Source organism: Papaver somniferum, chromosome 9 (genome assembly GCF_003573695.1).
Source record: "Papaver somniferum cultivar HN1 chromosome 9, ASM357369v1, whole genome shotgun sequence".
NCBI lineage: Eukaryota > Viridiplantae > Streptophyta > Magnoliopsida > Ranunculales > Papaveraceae > Papaver > Papaver somniferum.
In genome coordinates this window covers 82,798,451-82,824,450 of record NC_039366.1, presented here as the reverse complement: position 1 = coordinate 82,824,450, position 26,000 = coordinate 82,798,451, and the positions used below count along the sequence as shown (strand labels likewise).

The window sequence follows — 26,000 nt, the reverse complement described above, 5'->3', positions numbered from 1 at the left end:
GGTTCGTTAACCAATGGTTAGCCATATGAGCACTTTCATATTAACCGTATTCATCTTTCTCATAACTAGTTCAAATGACTCATAAGAACTAGTTCAAGAGTTGTTCAATTGCTTAGATCTTTATACATAGACACAACTGAAACAAAATCGGTTTGATTCACTTGAATCAATTCATGAACAATATAGTCACGGTTTGCAAAGATTGCATTCCTTATTGATTTATTGTTTAGGTTCATGAAACTACCGATTTGAGAATTAACCAGCTTGGGTACGCGTACGGGTATGCGTACCTTAGCTACCGGACTTGAGTTTGGAAACTCAGCAGAAATTTTCGCTTCGAAAACTTCTGTGGGTACGCGTACGGGTATGCGTACCTAAGGTGACTGGTTTTTAGTTTGCAAAATTCACAAACTATAGCAGAAATTTTCGGTATGAAAACTTCCGCCAGTACGCGTACCTAACCTGTCTCCTTCACCAATACCCCATGCACACATATGCACGCACTTGGTTTATGGCACATGTATTTATACACTAATGTGCGAACATACTATATATGCTTATATCCATAGTTGGTTATCTCAACTCTACATTTCAATCATTGAAACATTCTTCTATAATGTTATAATAGTCGTTAGACAAAAAGAATCGACTATCGTCATCAAATCTGCTTTCAAGATTGAAACGTCATCATGACTTTCGTCATGGGTAAAGATGAAAATGATTAGAGCAAAAGCTTACCAACATATATTTTGAGAAAAACATAGGCGAGTAAACTCGGCTCGAAATAGAAAATGTGTATGTATGAAAACTATCATACTTATACGACTTTTGTCTCAAGAGTAGGAGATAGAGTAGATAGACTCTTAAGTGACGGATGAGTTCAAGTCTCCACATACCTTTTGGTCGGATGAAGTTCCACTGGTTCCTTGAGTAGTTCTTCGTCTTCGTAAGATAATCTCCATGGAGTCTAGAGCTCAACTATACCTAACTATCCTAGACCGAGACTTAGTCATAAGTAAACTAGAAATCAAGACATATATTTTTGATCACTAACATTGACAAACATGATTGAAAAAGCAACACATGCGAGTTCGAACGAGCAATGATCTAACACATGTCATCATTGTGTTGTTCTTAGTTAGCTTTCCTTAAATATTTTTGCAATATGAATTTGTGGCGCAACGGTAGCGCATCTGACTCCGAGTCAGAAGGTTGCGTGTTCGATTCACGTCAAATTTTCTACCATAAACTAGAATTATGTTGTGTTTAGTATGTTATTAAAATCTTGTGTCGGGAAGTGGTGGTGGTGGGTATTAGATGGCCGTGGAGGTCAAGCTTCTTGTAATCCGCCACCATACAAACCACCTTATGAAATTCTATAATGTTTTCATGGAATGAATTGAAAATTAAACATTCTATTTGAAGATATGATTTTTTCAGTGGAAAACTTGCATGTTTTAGTAGGAAATTGCAAATTTGGATTTGTTTTACTCAGAACTCGAGGCTTAGCATCAATTACTATAGTTGTTGTGACATTATATGCAATCTTAGTATTATTTTCTTAGGGATAATAAGTTCACCAAACAAAACATACGAGCTGACTTGCACTAAGCGCAGTTGGCATCAAAATTGTTACCCAAAAATAAGGATCAAAATGTAGTCAAGCATGTGAAATATCTTATACTAATATAAAGAAAAAAGCTCTTTTTTTGGTAGGAAACCCCATAAATTACTTAATTGTCCTCATTTTTTACATATCTACAGAAATACCATTATTTTAAAAATAAATTAAAAATTTAATATCTTTCGAAATATACACCGGATTTTTATAAAATTTATATATTTGAAAAGCTCTTTCAATTATCTACGTAACGAGCACAAATAAGAATAGTAATTTTTTGTTTTACGCCAAAAATTTCATTGCTTTTAACTTTAGTATTGTTGGATGAGTAAAATTCAAGCATGTGCATCACACATGTGTTCTTACTAGTGGTCACATAAACTAAGCTCTCATTTAACTTCAATTGGTCATCCATCAGTAGTTAGCCTTACACCAATCATCAAAATATACTTCCGCATTTAACTCCGTTCCTGAATGATTTCTGCAGAAAACGGTGTAGATTCTATTAGTTACGGAGCATTGTGAAGCCTAAAATAACAATCACTTGCTGGTTGTGAGCAGAAAGTAAGTTATGAACCATCACTTCCTGGCCAGTGAAACTTCTTCTACCTATATCAACACACTATGGGAAACATGGAACCTAAATTTGTTAGTTTACAAATCAGTTGACGGGAATATTATTACCTGAGTTTGGTAATCACTATTGCATCCGAGAAAGGGAAAACTTTTTTACGATGGAGAAACAAAGAAGAAGCTTGAAAAAAAAATTCCCATAAATAAAATTTGGAGTCGAGCTGTTGATGGTGTTTTTTAGTTCAGACTAAAATTGTGAAACCCTGTATTTTATGTGTCGCCATTCTGCAAAGAGACAGATTTTAGATGTAATTGATAATGATGGTACTCTTGATCTCACACATGTGAACAACTTATACATGCCCAACTTTCTGCTTATGTCACAATCTGATGGTCTTGCACCCAACCTAGATGTTTGTAAAAAAATCATAAAACGAACTCTTCTTAGAGTACCTAATCTAGGTGTGGAATTGTGTGCTTCTCAAATCCTTCTGGACTATTTTGCAGCTAAATATAGTATCTTTGAAGAGCCACAGTTAGAATGCATTGATGTTTCTCTGCCCGTCCCTAACAAAGTCCAATTTGAGCTAGACCTTGTGCATGGTGTACCCTTGCAGTTGCGAGATTTTGTGTCCAAAAGCATATATGTAGAAAATTTATGGTTTGGGGGTAACTCGTGTACATCTGCAGTTGCACTCTCATGTTGTGCATGTGTAAAACTGTCGATATCTCTGAATATCTTCTTTTGGGTTGATTCTCAACTCTTTAGATTGTTGATCTATGGTGAATCTTTCTTGTATTCTGCTCTGAGTCAGTTTGAGTCTTTGTACTTTGTATTCCTTTTTGGTTACTACTGTGGTACATATATTTTGTGCTAATCCAATGCTACACTCAGCTGATCTCTGATTAGATTGCAGCAGCTAATAAAAGAGTTCTTACTTGGGATGGTCATCGAAATTTGGTAATCTCTTTCCTTTTCTCTACTCAGCTTGATCCTTATGGTATGTTGTTATAATTCAGATTATCTTGTGAAACATTGAGGACAATGTTTAGTTTAGGTTTAGGGGTGAGAAGTAGATACCATTGACTGTCACTGTGCTATATTCTGAAACTGAACTCTGCCATATAAAAAAACAAAAAAAATGAAAAAATGGAGCTCATTTACCTTGATTTGTGATGTCTGCGCATGTATAATATCTTAGGATTCTTAGTCTAGATGATGAGGCACCCCTGATTCTAGCACAATTCACCCCGTGATCAGAAAGGGAAAACCGTGTACCGACGCCGCTGTTAGCAATTAGAAGGGGAGACTGTTACCCAGTCTCTCCTCCCAATGGAATGTTACAACAACGACGAGCCACAAGAAGAAGTGCTAGATGCTCCACGGAAGATGCAAGATGACACCAACTCCACAACCGATGAGCTCGAAATCGTTAACATCGGGAATGAGGAATCTCCTAGGCCTATTTCCATCATCTCAACCTTGTGTACGGATGAACGCACGAAGCTCGTGGAGCTTCTCAAAGAGTACCAGGGCATATTTGCTTGGACGTATGAAGAAATTCCCGGTTTAGATGAAAAATTGGTCACCCATCATCTACATGTCATACCTGGATCCAAGCCGATTAAACATCCTCTGAGACGGTTCAAACACGAGGTAGAATAGAAAATCAAGACTGAGATTCAGAAGTTGCTAGCTGTTGGCTTCATCAAACCCATTAATCATCCAACCTGGTTGGCTAATGTGGTTCCGGTAAAAAAGAAAAATGGACAGATCAGGTGTTGCGTGGATTTCAGAGACTTGAACAGATGCTGCCCCAAAGATGATTTTCCTCTACCTAACATTGACATGTTAGTGGATGCCACCAGCGGACACGGCGTGTTCTCCTTCATGGATGGATATAGCGGCTACAATCAGACAAGGATGTATGAGCATGACGCGAGTAAGATAACTTTTCGAACTCCTCTCGGAAATTTTTATTATACTGTAATGCCATTTGGTTTAAAGAATGTCGGTGCAACGTATCAATGCGCTATGACGGCAATCTTCCACGACATGATGCATAAGCAAGTTGAAGGCTACGTGGATGATATAGTAGTCAAATCAAAAGCGCGGGCATCCCACACGGGAGTCTTACGACAAGTGTTCGACTGCCGTGAATACAAGTTGAAGATGAATCATTTGAAATGCGTTTTCGGCGTTTCTTCAGGCAAATTTCTGGGATCCAGGTGACTGCTGAGGGAATCAAAGTGGAATCATCCAAGACCCAAGCTATCCTCACGATGCCGCCTCCGCGAACTGGGAAGGAACTCCAAGGATTCATGGGTAAGGTGAAATACATTCGACGTTTTATACCTGGTCTATCCCAGCTTGTTGCTTCATTCACTCCCTTGCTGAAGAAAGGAGCAAGTTTCGTCTGGACCGCACTACAACAGGAAGCGTTTCGGAAGATTCAACGAATATTGTCATCTCCAAATCATCATAAAAAGTTCACCTATTATGTCAGCCCGGACGAGAGCGAGCGCGGGACATCTTCATACTTACTGAAGCCGACACCTCAAGAGAGCAGTCTCAAGAAGATAGCGATGTCTGCAACATCAATGAGAGACGCTTTCAGAATTTCGTTTCCCGTAGAAGAAGTAGTTGCGTTACCAAAGGAGATTGCACCTGGGACTTAAGAGGTACATACAGATTCTCCATGAAAAGAGCTTCATCATATTTGCAGAGCCTATTAGTTAAGTCATTCGTATGAAGAAACTTCCCTACTCCTCAAAGACATGATCCAAAGGTGATAATGGAAGAGGAGTATGACTGGGGACTTCTTAGCACTGCCCATCTCAAAGATGGTGAATTTAGAGAGATGCAAGCACGCTATCATTATGATTCCAAGATGTCCAAAGACGAGGATATACTCAAGAGAGCAGACGTATTGTCAAAGACCAGTGATATTCCTGGACGTCTATGAAACGCAACGCAGATGTAAAGACGGCCTCATGAACCCAGCGTGACAACGTCCATCAAGTCTAAGGCTCAGTGGATACTCGTGGGCAGAGGACTGTGTCCCTCGTTTTTTTGATTCCATGAGGCAACATGAAGGAAGCTATCGGTTCCATCATTAGCTTCTCCCTAGAGACAAGCTCTACCACTATATGAAGACCGCCAAGTTCGTGCCCGTAGCTATAACGCCTCTTCCTTCCAGTCTCTTCCGATCACAGCTGTATCTAAGAAACGTTGTTCGTTTGTTGATATCAGTGCCCGAGCTTCACCATAGCAACAACCACTATGGACAGAGGTAATCCGAACTTCTGCATATTTTATTTTCCCACGGAGGAGAGATGGAGATATCTTTATTATGGTAAACTCACCGACCATACAAGATAGAACCATATAAATCACGCTTGGGGACTGAGGCTCGGCATGAAATTCCTGCGCCGTCAGTCAAGGACTTCTTCAACACAAGAGATATGGTCAATCAAGAAGCATGTAATTCGCAAGGGGAAGTCAAACTGAAGAAGAAGCCGCTTCAACACTCTCTACAGAAGAAGCCGCTTCAACGCTCTCTCAGGAGAAGGCGCTTTACCTCTCTCCAGAAGAAGGTGCTTCAAATCTCTCCAGAAGAAGGCGCTTCAACTCTCTCCAGAAGAAGGCGCTTCAACTCTCTCCAGGATAAGGCGTTTCAGCTCTCTCGCCATAAGAAGCTGCTTCAACGCTCTCCGGGACCCGCTTCGACGTTCGCTCCAGAAGCCGCTTCAACGCTCTCTCCGGGACCCGCTTCGACGTTCGCTCCATAAGTTGCTTCAACGCTCTCTCCGGGACCCACTTCGACGTTCCCTCCAGAAGCTGCTTCAACGCTCTCTCCGGGACCCGCTTCGACGTTCGCTCCAGAAGCTCCGCCTTGACATTCGCTTCAGAAGCTGCTTCAACGCTCTCTCCAGGAGCTGCCTCGACGTTCGCTCCGGAAGCTACATCAACGTTCTCTTTGGGAGCTGCTTCAACATCTTTTTCAGAAAATGCTTCAGCAGCCTTTTAAGGATATTATTCATGATAGGGCTCGTCCTCATCAGAGTCGAGGATTGCGACCTTTCCATGAATAGTTTGAGATCCCAACCAACCGTATGCCTAATCTACCTGGGGCCAACCGACAACATGCTAGGGGAACGCTCACCTGGACGCCTCTTGAACGTGACATGTTCCAAAGACAGGAAGACCCATCTCTCCTGGTAACATCTAACTTTGTCTCACAAGTTTTATCTTTATTTGTCACCATCTAATGCTTACCGCGCAATAGTGCAGCTATTATGTGCTAGGCAGGGGACTTAATGTTGATGGTAGATTTTAGTTCATGGATAAAATTGTAAAACCAAATTTAATGCGCTGTCATCCTGCAAAGGGTAAAGTCGTTTGATAAGTGATGAGTGCAGAAAACCTCTTTATTTTGTTTATTCGAAGCAATTCAATAAATACACAAAATTCACCCAGAATAGTGCATGCAACAACAATCCCAAATATTTTGTGAATTCTTTAGCATTACTAATTAATGCATGATTTGCATAGTATTTCCTGTGTTGTTCCTAGCCGAACTCTCATTATTAGCATGACATGACGACTGAGTGTTCACTCTCAACAAAGTAACATGAATCTCCAAGTGCCAATTTTGAGATATACACGAAATACCCGTACAGGCTGCATCACTCTCTGACAAAGAGAATTTCGAATCGACGCGAAACAGCTCGATCGAATGTATTTAATTTCCTTAAGGAAAATCTGGACTGTCCATATCATTCTCAGAAACGATCGCGACCACACACGTTGGCTACGCGATTTAACAAGCCTAGTCAAACCCTGGAAAAAATAGGCAATTGTTGTGATGACCACCGGCGGACCCGCTTATGCCCTAACCGGTCGAACACCACACTACACTCCCAACGCCCGTCAAACGTCGGTCCGAAGAAGGATGGCCGCGTTGCTTTGGGAAAGGCTCGAATGAGCAAGACTGTTCAAGGCAGTCTTAAAACCATCACGACCGCCCAACTTCTCCAGCCTGGTTGGACGGATTAGATCATCCCGCGAATGATCAGGGAAGCGCTAACACATACGTTGGCGGGCCCATTCTCCCCTACCCGATCGGATTTCTGACGGCAAAGTCATGGAGCAATGAAACGATTGCTCAAACCATGGCAGGTGTGATGCTTCTAAGGATCGCGAAAAATTCCACTAATGTCTTAAATCGATCACGACCATTCAACTTAGCCAGCCTATTTGGAGGGCTTAGATCGCATTAAAGACCACCAGGAAGGTGCACATATGTTCACCATCAGCCCAACATGGGCCCCACATGATCGATCTCTCCAAAGGAGAAGCATGGCTTGCCAAACCGTTTGGCCGAAGTCACGTATACGTGACTGTTTCAAAACCCTAATTAGGGTTTGCGGCGTTGCACATCTGTCGTAGTTCGATCACGACCATCCATCTTCGCCAGCCTGGATGGAGGGTGTATATATAGACTTAAGAGGTCCCAAGGATGTCAACGTGATCATCGTGGGCCCACCTTCGCGTGTGAGCGACCGGCCTATGCATACAAGGGATCGACACCTCGAAACGCACGCCCAATGGTGGCATGCCACACGGCTTTTTAAACTCTTTGCGGCAATGTATTTCTGACACAAATCGATCACAACCACTCATCTTTGCCGGTCAAGTTGAGTGGCCTAGATCGAATCTTTGTGGGACTGAGAGGTGTAAACATGCACGTCAAAAGTCTGCCTTCACGGATGCCTGATCGGCCCACTCAGAAATAGCTTCCATGCTAGGATTCGATCGAGCCAAAGAGGGATGCTTGCACACCTCCTAAAAACCCTAAAATTCCATCAACGGTCGCAAATATATGCCGTAAACCATCTCGTCCGTCCAACTTTGCCAGCTTGGTCGGACAACCTAGGTTAAAGACTAGGTAACAAATGAAGCATCTCGATGATCACCGTCTGCCACTCTGCCACAGGGAGTGATCGACCAGCGGATAGCTCACTCGTGTGGCCTCCAAACGATCACTCGAAGATGGTTGGATGTAATGCTGTTTTAAGACACTTAATCCGCGACTTATTCGGTTAAGCTTTAAAACAACGATGCTTCATACATATTGATTGTTTTCGATGCATTGCATGCATTGAGCATACACGATATTTCATAAATATTGATTCCTTAAATAACTTAGTTATTAAACTTAATAGCACCGTATGCTATTTCCCGCGGTGGGTCCCACGATCCGCTCATTCGAGACATCAAGCATGTCACAAACTGGGGGATACTTACTGGGGTATTGGTTTGGCGGTTTACAGCGTGCAGCGTGCAACGCGCCATTACAAGAACATGTACGGAAAAGGTGGACGGTTAACAGTGATGAGGGAAGTGGGCAAGGGTGTGATCGTGTGATAATCACCACTCCTACACGACCCCACTACTCCATCACTTTACCTCCTCCACTTCCTACGAGATGAGGGTTGCGCTCAATGACTTGTATAAATAGGTCCTTCACCTATTTCCAAACAACACACACAGAGAAACCAAGTGTTGTCACAGTATTCAGAAAACACCTAGAACGGATAGCTTACATTGTGCAAGCCAGTTCAACATTCTGATACAAGTCATAAACAACCAACACCTTTACAATCTCAACACTTTCTTCGCTTCCCTCCCTAATATCAACCCCATCTCCTTCACTTTGTGACTGAAGAAAGTCTGGAACGACCATTTCTTGGTTTAGGCCAGAATTGTATAGATTGATCTCTCGAATCAAAAGCACTCTCGTGCAGTGCATTTGTTTAGGGTTTAGATTCGTTTCTCATCCACACACACCCAAATTTACCAAAACCAGCAGAAAGAGTTTTCACCCATAAACACCTATGTATTGATCAATTCAGTATACTTATATATAAAATTTATCCAGAATGGTGCATGTAGCAACAATCCCAAATATTCTATAAATTTTATTAATCTTCCACTTGCATTATTCACTAATGCGTGGCCTGTGGAGTATTTATTCCATGCTATGTTCCCCAGCTGAACTCTTGATATTGACATGACATGACAATTAATGTTCGCTCGCAGCTGAGTAGCATGAATTTCCCGAAGTGTCGGGATTAAGATGTGCATGGAAGTACTCAATCAGAGGCACGCAAAGTTATGCTGCCCTCTGGGATAAAAATTAGTGATTTTTGTATTAATGCGCAAAATTCACCAAAATTGATTTGATTTTGTGGCAGCTTGCAAAATTCAATTTTTTTTAACCTAATTTTATCAATTTGCAAAAATTAGGTTTTTGTGGCCTGCGCAATATCTCGAACCCTATTGGTCGAGACCAAACCTAGGCAAGCTAGGAAATTGATCCACCATGGAATTAGTAGGAACAAATCCTACCAAAAGTCGAAAAATAAGAAAGAAGGAGGAATTGCGTCACATGAAAGCAGTAGCAAAAGGGACGCGGTCGCGCCACTTTGTCGGACGGTTCGCCCGAGCTTTCTCTTCCGTACCATCGGCCGTCCATGCCCAATTTGTTGCCTGCCAGCCCCTCTTTCACATCGACCAATCAAATAGCTCTAAATGCGCAGCCTACACTTTTAATTAAAGGTGGAAGTTGGCTGGTCGACGCGTTTAAATTCATTAATAAACTGAATCTAGACTGTCCATGTCAGTCTTAAAACAATCACGGACGCACGATTTGGCCGGCCGATCTAACGATCTTGGCCTTCTCCCAGCATAACTAAACAAGCTCCATGGTGTTCACCGGCGGACCCACTACTATTCCAACCAATCGGAATTCTCCTAGCCCGTCAACAACAATCATAATCGCTAGCCAAAAGTAGGCTAGTGTCGCTGTTGAAAAAGAGGTTTAACGAGTTAAGACTGGCCATGGCAGTCTCAAATTCATCGCGACAGTCCAACTTAGACAATTTAGTTGGATGGCTTAGATTTTGTTTTTGGGCGACCGATGAAGTGTCGGTATGCTCACGACCTGCCACCAGCATATCAAACCGATCACTCAAAGTAGGTTGGATGCGCGGTTTCGAAAACCCTAATTTATGTTAGCGGAAACACATTACTGTCGCTAAACGATCTCGGTCGTCCAACTTGGCTAGCCAAATCGACCGACTCGGATCCAATTTTAGGCGGCCAATGAAGTGTCGGTACGCCCACCGGCGACTCGCCTTTAGCCCTGGACAATCGAATTGCTTACATCCTGTAGCTAACGCCTAAACCATTAGCTCAAAGTAGGTTCGACACACGGATTTAAAATCCTCAAGGTCGACCAACGACAGCGCCTAACTGTCGCAAAGCAATCTTGACCATCCAACTTCGCCAGCCGAATCGACCGACCTAGATCTGATTTCGAGAAACTAATGAGATGCCGTCGTGATCGCCGGCAGCCCCTCTTCTGTAAGGACTGGTCGGACAATCCTCAGCCTACCCATAAGGCTCCTGGAAGCTTCCTGAAGATGGCCGATCATGCTTATTTTAAGACATTAAGTTCCGCGACTAACCAATACAGGCTTTATACAACGATGCTTCATATGCATAATTATTCGAGATGCTTGCTTAAAAGTGATGCTTTATTGCATCGATTACATCGATATTTTATAAATAACAATTTCATAAATAATTTAATTATTTAACCTTAGAGTATAATATGCTATTTCTTGTCTCACAACTTGACTTGAAGCATATAACCGCCCGCCGCCTAGCTTGCGCGTGATTGGTCAAAAAAATTAGGTCTTGCAGACAAGACCCACTCAACAACTTGCTACCTTTTTCTACAAATACCCGAGACATCAAACATGTCACAAACTGGGGGATGTTCATCAGGGTATTGGTCTGGCGGTCTACAGCGTGCGGCGTGCTACACGCCCATTATAAGAAAGTGTCAAGAAAGGCGGAAAGTTGGTGATGGTAGAGAAGTAGTGGAGTAAAACCAACCATTCTTCCCCTCATAATAGGAACGTGGTTTTCACCATTCTACACGATCCCACTTCTCCATCACTCAAATACTTCCACTTCCTATGAGATCAGGGGGTTCGGATATGACTTGTATAAATAGATTGTCAATCTATTTCAACAAAAACGGTTCATTAACACAAGTATCCAGAAAACACCAAGAACTTATAACTTACATTCCGCAAGCAAGTTCCACATTCTGATACAAGTCATAAAACAGCCACACCTTCATAGTTCATCATTCTGATCTCAACACCTTCTTCGCTTCCCTCCCTAAGATCAACCTTTCTCCTTCATTTTGTGACCAAAGCAAGACTGGAACGACCATTTCTTGGTTTAAGCCAGAATTGTACAGATTGATCTCTCGAATCTAAAGTACTTCTATGCAGTACATTTGTTTAGGGTTTAAATTCGTTTCTCAGCGGCACACCCAATTTACCATTTTCAGCAGAATCAGTTTTTACCCCAAAACACGACCAAAATAAATAAAAAAGTAAAGAAGAATGGTAGATAAATCCGGGAAGTTACAACAGAAAATGTATACATGTTTCCTTTGTTAGTTGTCTCGTACATGATTAAGTTATCGGCTCGGCTTGAATAGTAGCCGTATAATATTTTTAAGCATTAAAAGAATGCCACCTCAGCAGAGTATACTAGATTAAGAGGGATGGACGGACAACATGATGTGTCTAACCAAAACTGAAAGTCCCATTATCCGGACACTTATTTTTTAATGCACGACAAAATATAAACATTTTACAAGTTCTCAAAATCCTTCACTTCACGATTCGTGTGGGCTAAACTCTCAAACTCCGAAAAGCCGCTCTTCAATCTTCATTTTCGGTAATTTTCTCTGAACCTTAGATAGATGTAACAATTTGTTCAATTTTTCAGATTTTTTTGTTAACCCTATACAAAGTGTGTCTGTTTGTAATCTTTTGTACAATATGTTTTATTAAAAATCCACTTATTGTTTGTCTCTGATAACCTGATGCTCTATATATTATCCTTATTGAATGATGCAAGACTAGAGCAGTTATTATTTAGGTTATTGCAGAGTCTGTGTTTTATTAGGATTATGGAGAAATTATGTCATTTCAGACATAAAATAAGAGATACATAAGAACTGTTTGTCAAATTGTTTGAGCTAAAATCCTCATTGTACTGTTCTTGATTGATAATGATGCAGCATGTCTAAGAACGTAGTAATTGTTTTATGAAATTTTGTGCACCTTTGGCAAGCTTGAAGCAATCGTGACATTAAAACTGTGTTAGGATGCAATTGAAATGGCCTTGAGGTTACGGGCTAATAATGTAGTTTGTTTTCTCTATGGTTCACCACTGGACTTTTGTTACTTCTGAATTTTGTTTTGCTTAACTAATGTAGTTTGTTTTCTCAATTGGTACTATATTGTAGATGGTGGATTTTCGACAAGGGTAAAATTATAAAACCCTAACTATTTATACTCCGGATCCGGCAATTGGATGAGTATTGAGACTCATGTCTCTCAATAAAGCATGAAAGCTCATGCCATAAAACCTCTGACTGAGAAGGTTGTCTCTCAGAGTATATGTAGATGTGTAGTCTCCCAGCTGAGGCCACAACACATCTCATGAATACTGATCAATTTTAGTAATTATTTATGCTCCAGATCCGGCAATTGGATGAGTATTGAGACTCATGTCTCTCAATAAAGCATGAAATCTCATGCCATAAAACCTCTGACTGAGAAGGCTGTCTCTCAGAGTATCTGTAGATGTGTAGTCTCCCAGCTGAGACCACGGCATATCTCATGAATACTGAGCAATTTCAGTAATTATTTCTATATAGAATCGAAAAATTGGGCGGCTCCTAGATAGCATGCCTGCTAGTATAGAGCGACAACGTCTTCAGGATGGTTTTCCCTGACTATATAGGAGAAATATGATACTCCAGCAAGTTCATATTGCTCAACTCTCAGATAATTAATGCTCCTAGATAGGAATCCCTTCTAGTATAGAGCCATCAGTTAATTATCTCTAATCGCCTGAATATCCAGCAATATTCTGCGATTCTTCGTTATATTTCGTCACTTCAATTCGTGGTTCTTCTCAGCAGAATTCCACGGGTTAGTGATAAATATTCAACGAAACAGGCATCTGAGCATCGAATAAGCCCTGACTAAAATGGTGCAAATGTAATTGGCAATAATGCACAGACCAACATTTGAATGCGCAAACGAGCATTTCAAAAATACGAATGAACGATGAACCGATGAAAAATAGGGAGGAAAAATAATAATAAATAAAATATTAGCAAAGGTGTCAGGGAACTGGGCTCATCAGCCGGCCGGTCATGCCGTGACCAGTCCCACGCCCAATTTTATATTTTTGTCATATTTTTCCCTGATCTCACAAAAATTCTCTCATTCGAGCAAATCTCCTTCGTTTCAAGGAAATTCTCTAATCTCATGATATTTCCTTATGTCAAAGAAAATAATAAAATTAGGGAAAGGTGTCATGGGACCGAGCACCAGCCGGACGGCCATGCCCTATCCGTGGTCGGTCCCACACCTCCTCTTCCCCATTATTTTATTATTTCCCTTAATCCATGAAAATTCTCTGATTTCATGAATTTTCCCTAAAACCATGAAAATTCCCTAATTTCATGAATTTTCCCTAAACCCATGAAAAAATATTATAAAATTAAGAAAAATCGTTGGACCGGGCCCTAGTCGGCTGGCCATGCCCTAGCCGGTCCCATACGCCTCTTATTTTATTATTTGTTTTGTTTTCCTCATTCCATGAAAACTCCCTGATTTCAACAAAATACCTTGGTTTCAACAAACCTCTTTGATTTTATGAAAATTTTCTAAAATCATGAAAATTACATAAAATTGGGAAGAGTGCCCTGGGACCGTGCCCGTTGGCCGTCCGGCCATGCCTTGGCCATTGCCGGTCCCACACTCCATCATTCCCTATTTTATTATTATTATTATTTTATTTCTCTCATCTCATGGAAGTTCCCTAATTTCATAAAACTCTCCAGTTTCATGGAATTTCCCTCAATTCAGAGAAAATACATAAAATCACATAAAACTGGGAAAGTGTGGGACCGTGCTTGTCAGCCGGCCGACCGACCATGCCCTATCCGTGGCCGGTCCCATACCTTGTAATTCCCTGTTTTATTTATTATTTTCATCATCTCATGTATTTTTCCTAGTTTCAGCAAAACCTTGGATTCTGCATATTTTCTCAAAATGTCGCTCAAACGCGCATCGGAAATATCGAAACTCTCAGGACTGAGACACGAACACCATGGTGACATGGACACATCCCCTTGACCGACCAAGGGTAACCCTAAGGCTTGAAAATGGCCGGTCCCACGTATTTTAATGATTTTAACTTAATTTGCTCAATTGCTCATATTAGGTTCAAACTCTTTTCAAACAATTGAGGGTTTGCTCGAACGACCATCAATTGGTCCCACGATCACCAAGAGCCGGTCCCATGACCTCTTAGTCGAGCCCTCATCTTTTCATGGCTAGGTTTTGTTATCTGTCGCTCACACGAGCATTATTTTAATAAATGATTAAACCAGCATTTAATCATTCTTTCACCAACTGGTCCTCAAGAGACTTTGGTATTTTGCTCATTCGAGCATCTGGGCGTTACATGGTAGACTCATCATCCCATGTGGCCGGCCCCTGCCTCACTCTGCGGTTGATTTTCAATAAATCATCAATTCATTAAAATTAGGGTTTTGAATCCAGAACTCTGCAAAAACATGATTCTGAGCAGATTAAAAAATTGATAATTTTATGTTGATTCCATGATCAACATTTTTATTTATTATGATCGACCCAGCAGTCAGTATCTTAAATTAATATTTTATTTGGTCCTGCTACCAACAATTCATCAAATGAGCAATATTCGCTCAAACCGGCAATATTTGCTCGAACCAACAATATTTTCTCAGATTCAAGAATATTGGTTCAACTATCAATATTCAACAAACCAGCAACACAGTTTTCTCGTCTTAGGTAATCAACATAATAATACCTCGTCTCAACAGACATATTTAATTCATGAGTTTCAGAACATTTGCGAATCATGTTCAACTCAGCAATACATGGACTCATCGTCCCATAAAGTCAGCAACTGACTCCACAATCACGAGACATCAATCGTGTCACATGGGGGGATATTAACTAGGGTTTTGGTCTGGCTCTCTACGGCACGTGTGTTCACTCACGACGAGAATGTGATCAAGTCGTGCAATCAGTTGAGAGAGTCAGCAAAGTAGTGGGTGGAAAACTAACCAAGTCTCCGCACGATGAGCAACTGGTTTTAACACGATTTCCCACTTCCCCACTCTCTGATTCCAGCAACTGTCACACTTCATGGGATCATGGTGTTTTTAATTTAGTAATATAAAAAGACCTCTGAATCATGATTGAAAGGACAAGATTCGAATACTCGAACATTCGTCTAAACAAGCAATTTCTCGGCAAGTTCATACAGACAATCTTTCGTCTACACGAACTCATCGTCTGAGCAATCACTCTCATTTGAGTAAAATTCAATCATTCAGAGCGTTCTTACGCTGAATTCACAACACACCTACAATCTCAGATCACCATTGATCCCACACATTTCTCACCTTACCTCTTACAGATTAACCCATCCTCTCTTGTGACCGAATTAACTCTAGAACGGCCATTGTTCTTGGTTTAGGCCAGAGTCCTACAGATTGATCTCTCGAACTTAAAGCACTCCCTTCTTGCAGTGCATCTGTGTGAGGTTCAATATTTTGCTCGGTTCAAGGAGTCTCCACAAGGACGTCTCTTCAATTCCGTAAAAACCAGCAAATCGCTTTTCCCCATCCACAGATTGGCGACCACAGTGGGAGATTAATCTCTCGGTTGCAATCTCAAGCTTTCACAAGATGGTTGATCTTAGGATACGCATAATTGCAGATCATAACACAAATAATGCTAGCACTAGAAACACTAATGATGACATTCCAGAAACTATTCCTGCTTTTGACAATGGGGGTGACGTTACTCCGCCCAGGAATCATTCACTCTTCGGCCGGCATCCCGAAGAAATCAGAGAAAATCCGCCTACCATAGGCGACCTCATGGAGGTGCAGGAAACTCTTGCCAAGAATCAGACTGACATGGATGCTACACAGAAGGAGCTGTGTGATTATCTCAAAACTCTTACTGACAAGATGTCAGAGAAGACTCAAGGAAAGGGAAAAGAAAGGGAGACATCTGCATATGCTGATCCCGAAGTAGTTCCAATTCATACAGTGGATGTAAACGAAGTCCGCAAAGCTGCAGACGATCCATCAGCAAAGGAATCATCAAAATTTCATTACTCGGGAAGATTTGGAACGCATCTTGGAGAGCCGTGAAAAAGACAAGACATCATATGTCCATCGTCACCAGCCTCCGTACCCTGCTGCTACGCAAAGGATTCCTCTTCCAAAAGGTTATACCTCTCCAACCTTCACTTTGTATGATGGAACAAGCAATGCTCGGGAACATGTTTCTCGGTTCCTGGAAGTCTTCGGTGAACATAAACATAACCATGTTGTTCGCCTCAAAGAATTTTCAAAATCCTTGAAAGGCAGGGCATACACCTGGTACAACAACATCGCACCAGGAACTATCAACAATTGGGGAGAAATGATTAACGCCTTCTACAGAAAGTACTTCTTTGTGTCAGAGAAAATTACTCTCTCTGATCTTGGAAGAATGTTTCATAGGAACAATGAACATCCCAATGACTACGTGAAAAGATTCAGAGTCCAGGCTCTGGACTGTCATGATCCAAACGTCACGGAGCAACAACTGGTAGACTTGCGTATCAACGACATGATCCCGGTCTACAGAGCTTTATTGGAAAATCTTCGTTTCCAGACCTTCTCAGAGCTTCATGAAGCGGCGAAGAGATCGGCAACTACTGCGCCCGCTTTATTGGAAAGAACAAAAGCTACAAAGGCTGAAGAACCGCGTGACACTCGAGGTAGCAGACGTCTGATCAAGAAGCAGCAAAACCTCCAGCCTTCCACAAACACTATTGCAGAAGGGAGCAAACGGAAATCCAAATCGCCGCGCACAAAGGAAGGATAAGCAAGATTCACAAGCCTCTGACCAACGCACAAGAGTTCCTGATCAAGAAGCACCTGACTTTCCTTTTTCCATTGAAGAGGTGATCGAACTCCTGGATGTCTGGGTCCAAGCTGGTGCAATCAAGTTGCCATATGTCGAGGAAGAACCAACTGAAGACATGGAAAGTCCTTGTTACTGCCGCTTCCACAGGTTCTTCAATCATCCCACAAGCGATTGAGGAGTTTTGAAGCACATTTTCAAAGAGAAGGTTGATCCACAATAGATTCAACTGGGGACTGAAGGAGTACACAAGAATCCTCTCCCAGTCAGAACCTTTACACTCTCTGAACAACCTATCAAAGAGGCAGTTCAATCCTTGGTCGAACGTGAATTGCTTTATCTGTCGAAGGCACAAAGGAGAGACATGTTCACAGTATTTAACCACATCGTGTCAAGAAGTCCATTCCGAAAATACTTCTTGAGCCTCCAGCCGCAGACCAAGAGATGTACGACTGGGGACTGCTTACCAGAGTCAATCCCAGAAGAAAAAAATTTGGAAGAACGTCGATCGATGTTGGCACTGCCATCAACAACATTCCACTGAAAACCATAGATCCACATGCATCACTCGACAAGGAGCTAATCATGCTCCCATCTCAATCAGAGACCTTGAAGGAACGCTCGGAAATACTTATGGCTACATCACTCTCAAAGTGAACGTAAGTTCAACTTGGACGGAAACCAAGTTTCACATAATCAGGAGATCCAGGATATGACATATTCTTCAGAAAGCGCCTTTGGTTACACATCTCTCCAACGAAGAAAGTTCTGATCCAGAAGGTTTGGTTGACATTCCATCATCAGAGCACTTGGAGGAATTTCGAACTTTGACGAGGTTGAAACAAGAACCTGCAAAAGATGCATAGACATTCATCAAAAGGTCTTGTACTCAGGCAAGTCTCATTCCTCCCATGTCTATGTCATTTATTTCCTCACATGTTATTCTAGCATGGGGACTCAATTCTTCTATCATCTCTGTTATTTCAAGATGCTATAAGTGGGTAATCTCACTTCAGCAATATTTTACCAAGTGGTTGAATCTGACATTTCTCCGAATCGAGCATCTCACTGAGACATTCATTACTGAGATGATGTTCAAGCACGTCAAAGAAAAATTCAGGCATTTCTCCATAGCCTTGCAGGAGTGTTCATGTGTGCCACAAAATCAGAAAGCTCTGATGTCTGCACAAGTGTTGAATCCCACTATCGCGACTAAAGGAATTTCGAATCAACAGAAGATAGTTGGGACCCAAACGATCAAACCTAAGACATGCTCAAGGGATATGACGCTTCAACACTCAAGAAGCCTTCAAAATTGTATTCCCAATCAAAGAGTACACCTCCTACAACGGCGCATCTGGATTCAGCACAAATATCTCGACGATGACACACTGATTCAACACCAGCTCAATCAAAGTGTAACGAAATTACAATCGATAATTCTTCATTATCCCATGATAATACTTCTGAAGCAGATGCAACATCATTCATCCATGGATGGCACAAACTCCTTCAATATACACTGGGGACTCGATCTTATTGGAATTTCCAATCTGATGTGATTCCATGAAACTTCATCAACGGAACCTCTCTACATCACAAGCCTTGCACGACCAAGGAACTTTTTCTCCTCACATCCAGAATGGAGACTGCCGCTGTTATCTGTCACAACAACATCGATTCAGCCTCTTCACAATAAAGTCATATTCAGGAGAATTTGGGTTGAAATCCTAGAACATGTTTATCTTAGGAATGCTCAACTCACCAACTAGTTCGTGAATGTAAAAGGCTCACTGGATGAAGGAGCAAAGGATATATCGATAATCATGGTTCTAGCCTTTTTCGGTCTCTTGAGCAACTCCAACCATACTATCGTCATCAACAAGGATATGCGGAGGAACTCCGTTCATGGTCTCAGCATCAACAAGAATTTCTGGAGAAATTTCAATCGAGATCTCAGCATTAATAACGGTCTCAAGAGCAACATCCTAATGACAAGGCTTCATTAACTAACCATTATCTGAAGTATTGCTCGATGAAGCGGACTTCTCCAAGCACTAATGATTCATATCAAGGCGTGAAGACATGAAATATGTTCACATGAAAGTCTTTCTGAAGCTTGCGCGAAGGGCAGTGATAGACGCATTTATGTGTCTAATATAGCTCATTTGTATATATTGTTAGTACTCGATATTGTACTTATTTGGTTATTTTATGTATTTGTAGGTGTTTTTGGAAAATAATCTCTTGCGGCGAATTTGGCTAAAAATGTGGCATTTGGACCTCCGTTGATAACGTACCGGAAGCGCCTCAGAAGTGTACCGGAAGTATCCCAGAAATACCCCGGAGGAACCCCGAAAAAAGTGCGGAAAATGCCCCAGAGGACACTTGCTATACGGACCCTTGATTTTGGATAAGGGGTAACCTAATTACTAAGGGGTGACCCATTTCCAGGCATCTGCTAAAGGGAGACCAGCCACAGATAAGGGGAGGTCAACTTCTCAAATTTAAAAGCAAATTTTGGCGGGAAAATGCATGCAGCGTCTGGCAGATTTGAAGATCGAATTTTGGACGTGATTTTAAGAGATTCAATTGCTGTATTTGGTACGTATGGACTCTGCATGACTAAACAGGCCTGATACAATCAATTGGACCCAACCAATTGGGCTGGAATGTCCGAGAGAGAGTTTCAAAGTCTCAACAGAGAGACGTGTTCTGTTTCGAGTTCAGGAGATTTTTGAGAGATTTCTGGAGGACTTTGACGTTGGATTAACATGTACATGGTCTTATTCAAGTCTAGGAAAGAGTTTGGTAGCTATTTTATAGCTAACAGCACGTGAAAAAGCTCAACAGAAGCGATTATTCTCTCAACAGCGCAGAGAAGAAAAAGAAAGAAAAAGTCGGAATTTATACGAGATATTTGGGGTCTGTGGGATATAAGAGTTGTTTCAAGTCATTAAAGGGGTTAGAAACCCTTAGGAGAGAGTTAGGAGGAGTTTAGAGACGAGTAGAGGAAGTTACAGAGAATTGGTGCTGCTGCTGCTGCTGCCATTGAAGAACCTGAAGAACACGAAGAACAGACTCGCAGAGTCCGTCGTTCTTCAGCAGTCTTATTTCAAAACCAACTGTCGTTGTTTTACAGCAGTTAGTGCTACTATCGTTGTTTTTAAGACCCTTCCACTTTGTAACAGTGACGCTGTAACATTTATACAGCGTTGCAAACTTCTTTTTACACCATTTTCATCAATAAAAACACATTATTAAGCCATGAATACATCTTATGATCATTTTTTGGGATGAGGAGCTAAACCCAATCCAAGGGGTGACAGAGGAAACCATTCTCACAATTATGTGGTAATCTCTATTTTATTAATTTATGCAATATTTTTATATGTAATTGCATTGATAAAAATGATTTAAATGGTTTTTATTAATCAACTGTGTTTTCCCTTGATAATGCATGCTTAGTTTTAGACTCTTGATGCATTATACTTGTGATTAACATTTGATATTTTGGAAAATCTGCTCTTGGCAATTTTTAGAATCAACCCAATTATTTAAATTGCATAGTAAAAAAATATTAGATCACATAAGTATTGTTGATTGGTGGAATCTTAACCCCTTTCTCCATAAAATTTTACTTCAGTTTGCTATTTTTCCTAAATTTTATTTAAATCTAGAAATTATGTTACCTTCACAAGTCTGAAAAGACCCAGTTTTTACCACTACTACAATCACTATTTGAAAAACATCAAATTTTTGGCGCCGCCGACGCGGACCTGTGTTTAGTTAGCATTTTTTTTAGATTTTTATTATTTTTATTATTTTTGTTCTTCTTTACGTTTTTGGTTTTTTTTTGTTTCCTTGCAGATTTTGAAGATTGGAGCGAAAGACAATTTTTCCAAAGCTTGTGGTGATTTACTTAAAGTTTGGGAGCGAAAAGCAAAGCTAAAGGAGCGAAAGAAGAAGAATTTTATTTATTTATTTTGATAAAAAGAGAAAAAAAAAGAGAGACATTTTTTTTGTAATTTTTTTATTAGACTTTCTTTTCTTTTGTATTTTTTTTTTGGACTTTGGACTTACATAATTTGGGACATTTTTATTTTTATTTTTAAACCCTACGGAAGGGTACCCTTAAATATAAACTGTTTGCAGGGAAGGACGACGATTACAATATCGTCTCGGCCCCTCGGGTTCGCACCGGCATAGGAGCGTGCCCGAGTCGACTTCGCGTTCTTCGCCCGTCTGGTACGGGAGGTAAAATTTAAACACCTGCGAATCTCCTGCAAGCGGGTTACTGGATCCTTAAGGTGAATATGCTGGGGAACTTGAATATGGACTGTTTTTAAATTCCTAGTAAAGGGCAAGGACTGGACCATATAAGATAAGGGTTCGGATTTCATCACCGCTCCCTTCTTGCCCGCCTTAGGAAAACGAAACCTAAAGCGAACCTAAGCCTAAAATTTGGACTAGAAAGAGACCTATAGGGTATCGAGCTTAACAGGACAATCATTCGAAAAATATTGGTTACTCTTTTAAGCACACCTCGAAGTTCTTGACGGTTTCCGAGTTGAATGCGTGACTGCGCCGCATTGGATCGGTGAGGTTTTGGGTATCAAAGCTCCACTGAGCTTCCCTCGCCTCGATTCAACTTGCTTTAACTCGGATTGATTCCAGAGGGGTTTGCTCAAATTGTAACGAATTCCCTTTCGAAGGATTAGAAGCTGGTCTAGAAACAATCTAAGTGGAGCCATCATGCTTGTTGTTTGCTAGAAATCTTTAGGTTTGCTGTGGTAAATCGAGTCAGCCTGCTGTGTGTTTGCTAGAACCTTCTGTTAGGATTTTTATTTCTTTTTGAATTCTTTTTAGTGTATGCCCGATTTTGTTAGGGCTTGGAAAAGAGATACTCTAGGTCGATTGATTAGCGAAAAACCTAGTAGTTCTTCTGATTTAAGCAGGGAGCTCGAAGACTTTCTTTGGAGAGCCCTGTTTTTGGAAACTTCTGTTTTGAGAATCTGTCTCTTTGTGAGGATAGTACCCCTAGTACTCTGTTGTGCCAGCGATGGCAACTTTGAAAGATTACATGTTCCCAACTAGGACCAACCGAGCTTCATGCATTAAATTGCCAGCCACTACGGCTAATTTCGAGATAAAACCTAGTATTCTTCAAATGATCCCTATATTCTTAGGAAAAGATGATGAGAACCCTTATTTTCATATTAGGGACTTTGAGGAAATCTGTGGGACAATTAGGATAAAGGACCTTACTGATGAAGTCTTGAAACTTAAAATGTTTCCCTTTTCCTTGAGAGATAAAGCCAAGACCTGGCTTAACAACCTACCGTCTGAATCCATAGAAACATGGCAGGAACTTATCGCTGCCTTCTATATGAAATTCTACCCTAAGCATAAAACTGCAGCTGTTAGGCAGAAAATTAGTGCTAGTGTGCAACAAGAGGGAGAGTCTCTTATAGGTTTTTAGAGCGATTCAATGATCTCCTATCTCAGTGTCCTCACCATGGATTTGATAATATGAAACTTGTACAGATTATTTATGATGGTTTAGACTATTCGACCAAAGCCATGGTTGAGTCTATGTGCGCTGGTGAGTTCACTAGTAAAAATGCTGATGATGCTTTTGCCTTCTTAGGAGCTATCGCTGAAAAATCCCAACAGTGGGAATCTTGTGTTGAACCCCCTAAAAGACTCTTGGTCAATAGAAGTAGCACCAATATGGTAGATACGAGTTTTGCGTCAGATGCTAAGTTTGCTGCTTTATCCAGAAGGTTAGAAGCTTTAGAAATGGGTCAGACTAAAAATAGGTCCCTTGTTGAACCTAATAGAGCCTCTCAAGTCTCTAGTTGTGGAATAGAGCCCGATAATTCGTTTTGGGAAGGTCAGGTTAGTGAAGAGCAAGCCCATGCTGTCTATAACAACTCTAGGTTTGAGAACCGTCAGAAGTTTGACCCATACTCAGAAACCTACAACCCTGGTTGGAGAAACCATCCTAATTTCTCTTGGTCTAAGGGCCAGAGTCAAGGCCAGTCTAGCAACTCAGCCTCCCCCAGGTTTTGGTTTTAAGAACTCTTCAGGTCAAACCCAGTTTCAGAACACTTCCGAGAAAAAGATCTCTACCTTAGAGGAACTCTCACTATGTTAGCAAATAACCATGAAATGCTAACAAAGAACCACATGAGCTTTCAACAAGAAACTAGGCAAGAATTGAAGAATAATTCCCAGAGTCTTGCCAAGTTAGAACTTCAAGTAGGACAAATAGCTAAGTTCATAAGTGAGAGAGAAATGGAAGGTTCCCTAGTCGTACTGATCCTAACCCAAGGAGAGAAATCGTACAATCATGTGAATGCTGTCACAACCCTAAGAGTGGAAAGAAAGTTGACAACAAGGTCGCCATGCCTGATAGTGAACATGCTGTAGTTCACCCTGCTGAGCCAGAAAATGAGGAGACTGATAGAGTCTCCAAAGAGACCAATGAGGGTCCTGTTGAGCCTCACTTTGTTCCCAGAGCCCCGTTTCCCCAGCTGCTAGTTCCGACTAAGAGGGAGTCCAACTTTAATGATATATTGGAGGTTTTTAAGCAGGTTAATATCAACCTTCCATTATTAGATGCAATTAGGCAGATTCCCTCTTATGCCAAGTTCCTTAAGGACTTGTGTACGCGAAAGCGTAAGCTCAGTGTCCAGAAGAAAGCCTTCATAGCTAGTCATGTGAGTTCTATTATTCAGAATACCACTACTCCTAAGTATAAAGACCCAGGGTCCCCTACCATTGCTTGTACAATAGGTAAGTACCGTGTTGAGAAAGCGTTGCTTGACTTAGGAGCCAGTGTGAACTTACTGCCATACCATGTGTACCTTAAGCTAGGACTTGGTGAGATGAAACCTACCCAGATAACACTCCAGTTAGCTGATAGGTCCGTTAAAATCCCTCGTGGTGTGATCGAGGATGTTCTTATTGAGGTCGACAAGTTTATTTATCCAGTGGATTTCGTGGTCCTAGATACCCAACCTGTCCCCGACCCAGAGAACCAAATACCTGTGATTTTAGGTCGCCCATTCTTAGCTACGTCTAATGCGATCATAAACTGTCGAAATGGTATTATGAATCTGTCTTTTGGTAATATGACTATTGAGCTGAATATTTTTAATGTAAACAAGCTACATTCTGAGCTAGATAACACATGTATTGAAGAGGTGAACATGATAGGAACCTTAGTTCAGGAGTCATTACCAAACATCGTATCGGAAAATACATTGGAGAGTTGTTTATCCCATTTTAGCCTGGATTTCGATGATAATAGTAACATTGAACAAGTTAATGCTTTGTTGGATTCTGTTCCTATGTTAGATATTGATATATGGAAAAATAGGTTCGAACCATTACTAGCTTCTGAGTCTATCTTAATACCGTATTTAAAAGAGCCTCCTGAGTTGGAGTCTAATTATACATTTTTAGGCCCACCCGAGTCTTTCCCTGTGATTATAGCTTCCGATTTGGATAGTGTTCAGGAAAGTAGGCCAGAGACCGTGCTTCAAGAAAATAAGGAAGCCTTAGAGTGGACCATAGAAGATATGAAGCAAGCTGAGGATGAACCACCTGATTATGACTTAGAGAAAGCAATTGACCTTTTTCAAGAACCCGATGGTCTAGAAATTAGGAACATTGTGACTAGTCATTGTAGAGGCACACAAATTCTAAGTTTGGGGGTAGAGAACTAGAAGAATCTCTTGAGTATTTTAAGGACTGGGAAGATCCGGAAATTCAAGCAATAATGAGAGGTTTGTGTGAGAGTAGTGAAAACCCTAAGTTTGGGGCTAGTAATGATTCTTGTGACCGTCAATTATCCCTATTAGAAGTCCCTAACTTGGGACTCGAGCCTAGTGAGGTATTCCATGAGTCTATTCAGACTCCACAACCCGATCCTCCTGATAATGTCCAGGAAAAAATCCATATATTAGAGACCCGTTTTTCGGATGAAGCTGTTTGCCGAGACACTCATATGAAGCCCAAGTGGTCACCCGAGATAAATCCAGTTGTCTTGCGAGAAACTTTAGATCAGGTTGTGCTCTATCTGCTCATTTTTCTAATCTTGAGCATTTGTCTCCTATTCGTGGCAGTTCTATTTGGTCTTATGGACCCACAATTGTTTCGACTATTGGTATACGACTTTGGAAGGTGACAATTCTTTTTGAGGTATTTGATGTCTAGCTAATGACTATAAATTTAGCATTTACTGGGAGGCTCCCGCGTTCATGTGATACGGTAATATCCTTCCTTATTTCTTTTTCCTCCAGTGGTAATAGTTTCTCCTTGTTCATGCTTTTAATTTCATCTTTAGAACATTGAGGACAATGTTAGATTTAAGTTTGGGGGTGGGGAAGAAACACTTTTTGTCACATTTTTGCAATAAATAAACTCCAGAGCCTAGAAATTTATGCCTATTGAGGATTGCACTAACTAATCTAAGTGGATGGAAGCATTTTGATTGTAGGAGTTTGAGGAACCAATCTGATTAGATGGAAACATCTAAAGAGTCTATTCATAAAAGCACAGAGCTCAGGTGTTAGAAATAACATGATAGTTTCACCATATCTCGTTGAGTCCTTTTCACTTCTATTTTTATTTTATTTTGTTTTTAAAC

The 26,000-nt window shown here is 41.0% G+C and overlaps 1 non-coding gene across 1 annotated transcript; it reads left to right on the top strand.

Moving 5' to 3' along the window:
• Positions 1-1,167: 1,167 nt before the first annotated feature.
• TRNAR-CCG lies at positions 1,168-1,239 on the top strand. The gene has a single exon. It is a non-coding gene; the product is annotated as a tRNA-Arg (tRNA).
• The last annotated feature ends 24,761 nt before the right edge of the window (positions 1,240-26,000 follow it).